Raw genomic sequence first — 6,269 nt, forward strand, 5'->3', positions numbered from 1 at the left:
CAAGGGGAGAGTCGATTCTCGATCTAGTCTTGACTGGAACGCAGGATCTGGTCCAAGAGGTAACTGTTACTGGACCGCTTGGAAATAGTGACCACAATATAATAACTTTTAATATTCCTGTGTTGGGAAGAACACCGCAGCGGTCAAACACTCTGGCATTTAATTTCAAAAAGGGGAATTACACTACAATGAGGAAGCTAGTTAAACAGAAACTAAAAGGTAGAGTAATTAAACTAAAATCCCTGGAAGCTGCATGGAAACTGTTTAAAGACACCATACTAGAGGCCCAACTTAAATGTATACCCCAAATAAAAAAACACAGTAAGAGACCTAACAAAGAACCACCATGGCTAAACAGCCATGTTAAAAAGGCAGTGAGAGAGAAAAGGGCAGCTTTTAAAAAGTGGAAGTCAAATCCTAGTGAGGAAAATAGAAAGGAACATAAACACTCCCAAATTAACTGTCATAATGTAGTAAGAAAAGCCAAAAAAGAGTTTGAGGAACAGCTAGCCAAAAATTCAAAAAACAATAGTAAAATGTTTTTTAAATACATTAGAAGCAGGAAGCCTGCTAAAAAAGCAGTGGGGCCCTTGGATGATAAAGATATAAAAGGAGCGATCAAGGAAGACAGTGCCATTGCAGAGCGATTAAATGATTTCTTTGCTTCAGTCTTCACGGCTGAAGATGTTACAGAGGTTCCTAAATCTGAGCCAGCCTTTTTAGGCAACAAATCTGAGGAACTCACTCAGATTGAAGTGACATTAGAGGAGGTTTTGGAATTAATTGATAAGCTGAATAGTAACAAGTCTCCAGGACCAGACGGCATTCACCCAAGGGTTCTGAAAGAACTCAAATGTGAAATTGCGGAGTTATTAACAGTGGTTTGTAACCTATCCTTTAAATCCACTTTGGTACCAAATGACTGGAAGACGGCCAATATAACGCCAATATTTAAAAAAGGCTCTAGAGGAGATCCTGGCAATTATAGACCGATAAGTTTAACATCAGTACCAGGCAAATTAGTAGAAACACTAGTAAAGAGTAAAATTGCAAGGCACATAGAAGAGCACGAATTGTTGGGCAAAAGTCAGCATGGTTTCTGCAGAGGGAAGTCGTGTCTGTCTAATCTATTAGAATTCTTTGAAGGGGTTAATAAACATGCGGACAAGGGGCACCCAGTGGACATAATATACCTAGATTTCCAGAAAGCCTTTGACACGGTCCCACACCAAAGGCTTTTATGTAAATTAGGTGGTCATGGGATAGGAGGAAAGGTCCTTTCATGGATCGGGAATTGGTTAAAAGACAGAAAACAAAGGGTGGGAATAAATGGTAAATTTTCACAATGGAGGGGGGTAACTAGTGGTGTTCCCCAGGGGTCAGTCCTGGGACCGATCCTGTTCAACTTGTTCATCAATGATCTAGAAAATGAGGTAAGCAGTGAGGTGGCAAAGTTTGCAGATGACACCAAGTTGTTCAGGACAGTCAAAAGCAAAAGGGATTGTGAAGAACTACAAAAAGATCTCAGCAAACTGAGTGATTGGGCAGCAAAATGGCAAATGAAATTTAATGTGGGTAAGTGTAAGGTAATGCATGTTGGAAAAAATAACCCGAATTACACGTACTACATGATGGGGTCAAATTTAGCTACGACAGATCAGGAAAGGGATCTTGGAGTTATAGTGGATAGTTCTCTGAAGACATCCACGCAGTGTGCAGTGGCAGTTAGTAAGGCAAATAGGATGTTAGGAATTATTAAAAAAGGGATCGATAATAAGACAAAAGATATCATACTTCCCCTATATAAAACTATGGTACGCCCACATCTCGAGTACTGCGTGCAGATGTGGTCTCCTCACCTCAAAAAAGATATATTGGCATTAGAAAAGGTTCAGAAAAGGGCGACTAAGATGATTAGGGGCTTGGAAAGGGTCCCCTATGGGGAGAGGCTAGAGAGACTGGGACTTTTCAGTTTGGAAAAAAGGCGATTGAGGGGCGATATGATAGAGGTATATAAAATCATGAATGGTGTGGAGAAAGTGAATATAGAAAAATTATTTACCTTTTCCCATAATACAAGAACTAGGGGACACCAAATGAAATTGATGGGTAGTAGGTTCAAAACTAATAAAAGGAAATTTTTCTTCACACAGCGCACAGTCAACCTGTGGAACTCCTTGCCCGAGGAGGCTGTGAAGGCCAGGACTCTATTAGGGTTTAAAAAAGAGCTTGATAAATTTTTGCAGGTCAGGTCCATAAATGGCTATTAGCCAGGGATAAAGTATGGTGCCCCAGCCTTCATAACAAGGGCAGGAGATGGATGGCAGGAGATAAATCACTTGTCTTCTGTTCTCCTTCTCTGGGGCACCTGGCATTGGCCACCGTCGGCAGATGGGATGCTGGGCTTGATGGACCTTTGGTCTGACCCAGTATGGCCATTCTTATGTTCTTATGTTCTTATGGCTGTTTGTGTGCCACAGGAGGGGAATGAGGGGAATGCAGTCTAGGAAGATGACTGAAGGTTTCAGGTACACTCCTCCCTCACTATATGGGCACAATTGGTTCCCAGCTTTCTGCTTGTAGGTGAAAACCCATAAGAGGGACATTAAATTACCATTAAAATACATGTAACTGTCTGATTAGTTCCTAATGCTCCAAACTCAGGGAAGGAGTGGCAGCAGGTGGCGCTGCTTTGGAAAGGTAAGTGAACCTTGGGTTGGGGGTAGGGTTGGAGAGGGCTAAAGGCTGGGGGCAGTTTGGTGCCATGAGGGGGAGGGAAGGTTAAAACCTGCAGGCAGCTCCTGTGGAGGAGGTGGTGGCTTGTTCCTCCTGGCTGCAGCAGAGGTACCTGGGGTGGGGGGTGCAGTGGGCAGGGAGGTTTGGAGGGGAGGGGAGAGGGTGGGTGTTAGGAACAGGCTGGGAGGGTTGCGCAGGGAGCTGTGGGCTGGGGGAATGTTGGGACCAGGCGGGGTGGGGTGATGCGTGGGGAATTGCCGCAGGGGGAGTGTTGGGATTGGGCTGGGCAGGACTGAGGATCTCCCCACGCCCCAGCCAGGGACCCTGCGGCAGGCTCAGCTCTAGACACGGGGCTGCAGGTTTCCCTGTGCCCCAGCCAGGGACCCCCCGGCCAGCTCATATGAGCAGGGGAAGTTCACTCAGTTAGTGAACAGTGGTAAGTATATGCATCCCTCATTTTAGCGAGTACTTGTAAGTAGAGTACTTGTTAAATGAGGGATGAGTGTATCTAAAAGGGTGTCATGAGGAGGAGGGAGAAAACTTGTTCTTCTTGGCCTCTGAGGATAGAATAAGAAGCAATGGGCTTAAACTGCAGCAAGGGAGGTTTAGGTTGGACACTAGGAAAAAGTTCTTAACTGTCAGGGTGGTCAAACAGCAGAATAAATTGACTAGGGAGGTTGTGGAATCTCCATATCCGGAGATATTTGAGAACAGGTTAGATAAATGTCTATCAGGTATGGTCTAGACAGTATTTGGTCCTGCCATGAGGGCAAGCGGCTGGACTCAATGACCTCTCAAAGTCCCTTCCAGTCCTAGTATTCTATGACTTCATGCACCCACAACCACTTGCAGGGCATTCTTCTCCCATAACACACCAGCAAAAAAACCAAGAATGCCACAGGGCTGAGGGAACTGTGGGATAGGTTCTCCCAATGCACTGCTGCAACAGTCGAATTTTGGCGATTTAGTGGGGATGCACTAAGTCAACTTTGTGGGCAGGAGCAAACACTCAACTTTAAATTTATAAAATCCAGTGTTATAAATTTGACTTTACTAAATTCAACTTTATTTTGTAGTGTAGACGAAGCCTAAAATATGTATTAGATAACCGCACAGAACACTGAGAGACAGGGTAACTGGTCCAACTGGTGGCTGGAAACAAACTTTCTGAGACTGCAGGAAATTTGGCCACACCCATGATAAGTTGACATCTGGTTCGCTAAAATCGTGCCAGAACACGGATGTTGCCATACAAGAAAGTGCCGGACTAGAGAAGCTGAGCTTCTGATTGTTAAAGATGGAAAGCCATTAAATCTCATCCCCAAAAATCTTTCTGAGTTATTCCACCTTATTTTAAAATGGTCTTAAAATTTTAAAATAAAGAAACCTGAGCCTGAGTGTTCTACCTGTAGTACTTGGTTATACTGGTATACACGGCCATGTGTCTATAACCTCTGCTTTCTGTTTTCGTACAGAGAGCTAATTCTGCCAGCAGAAGCCTCTGTGCCACAATCCTTAATGCTGCCATCTCTCTGTTTCACACATACAATAAAATAATCTAAATAATTAATAAACACCAGTATGTCAGGATTCCCATTGGTGGCCATCTCCCAAAAAGGATCTTGCAGCCTGAAGGCATTCAAAGATGTCATAAAACTTGAGAAGTAGCTCTACTGAAGAAGATCTCACTACATTGGTGAGTGGAGGCAGAGAACATAAGAGGATAAGAATAGCCAGCCACATTGGGTCTAACCAAAGGTCCATTTAGCCCAGTACCCTGTCTTCTGCCAGTGGTCAATGACAAGCACCTCTCAGGGAATGAACAAAACAGGTCATCTTCAAGTGATCCATACCCTGTCACTCATTCCCAGTTTCTGGTTCTCTCATCCAGCACTGGTCAGGTCCCAATCTGTATTGCAGCTGACAAGCATATTGTTGAATTTTGCTTTAGAGGGTTTTGTTTTAAATGTGCTTGTGTCTTGCATTTTAGTCAGAATTGTGTTAAGGTAGAGTATTATGTAATATTATGGCCACTCCAAAATCTGTGAGGTCAATGGAAGGTATATTGTTATATGATGCAGCAGCTCAAATCCCTCTACACATAATGGCATGAGTTAAATTGGAAAAAAAGTCGTTAACTGTTTTTCCCGTCATTAGAATTAACTGTGTGAGTAAGCACTTATATAACTTCAACTGTTTTGGTTTTTTTTTAAATATTTACACCCTGTCTCAAAACCCATATGGAACTCTTCAGCTTAGATTAACAAAACACTGAATACGTTTTATAATGGAAACTGCCACTTCTTTAAAAAAAAGTTGCAGAAGTAATGGAGACATCCTAGCATTAAAAGATTTATTTGTGTATATTTATTTCAAGAGTAAAACGTGTGAATGCAAATTTTATGTGCCAACTAGTTAATGAATTTGATTAACTATATTTACTGAATAACTGTAGTTTGAAAAAAATGTTAATGGTGCACACGCAAAAAATTTTGAACTCTTAATTAGATCTGTCTTTAAAATAGTTGGATCCTGATGTAGGGGATATCCTTTATTCCAGGCATGCTCCTTTCCTTAAAATTCCATTATTACCACTATTATCATGCACTAAGCATAATGTGTCAATAAAATCCAGCTCTTTTGCCAGCCAGGGTAACATCAAATAAGTAACACTGGCCCTGATCTTGAAATCCCTCATTCATGTGAGCAGTCGTGTCTCACGGAAGACAATACACACATTTAAATGAAGAACTACAAGACTGGACTTGTCCTGTTCCAGAAGTGCACTGCAACCATGAGCAAATCCTATACCCAGAAGGAAATAAATACCAATGCTCTTTTCAACTCCACTAGAAGAATCTCAAGGGACAAGGAGAATATAGATGTTTCTCAAATGAAAAGTGAGATATTTTATTTTTGAATTTGTTCAGAAGTTCTTACAATGGAAAGAATTTAAAAAAATTAAATTTATATTGTTCCATTAAATCTAACTTAATGCTATGGAATGTCTTATACTCCAATTCTGCAAGCAGTTATCCAAACACATAACTTTAGGCACAAGAGTATAACCAGTGATTTCAACTGAAATATTCATATACATAAGGCTAAGTACATGCATAAAAACTGATGGTTGCCTCAGGCCATGTGTGTGTGTGTGTGTGCGTGCGTGCACGCACGCGTGCGCATGCACGTGTGTAAAATGAAGAATTCTTTCAAAAACCTAAAGTCTGTAAGAGGAAGCAGATTTTTTAAAAGCTTCATCAGCTCGGAAAATGAACTTGGCATAATGCTAAATTGGCTTATGGAAGTAATTAACAAGACTGAGTCACCTGCATCTGAATCAACAAGAAATAAGAGGATTTTACACTCTAAATCCAAACTTTATAGTTGATTTGTAATAAGCTATGCTAAAATTCCAGATTCAAATCTACAAATTTTAGGAAAGTTTAGAATAGAATTTGAATTTTGCAGTTTTTCTATGCTGTACATCTTGAAGGTATGTAAAAAAACTTCTTAAAATTCTCTAATACCCA

This window comes from Carettochelys insculpta, chromosome 1 (assembly GCF_033958435.1).
Source record: "Carettochelys insculpta isolate YL-2023 chromosome 1, ASM3395843v1, whole genome shotgun sequence".
NCBI classification, from domain to species: Eukaryota; Metazoa; Chordata; order Testudines; family Carettochelyidae; genus Carettochelys; species Carettochelys insculpta.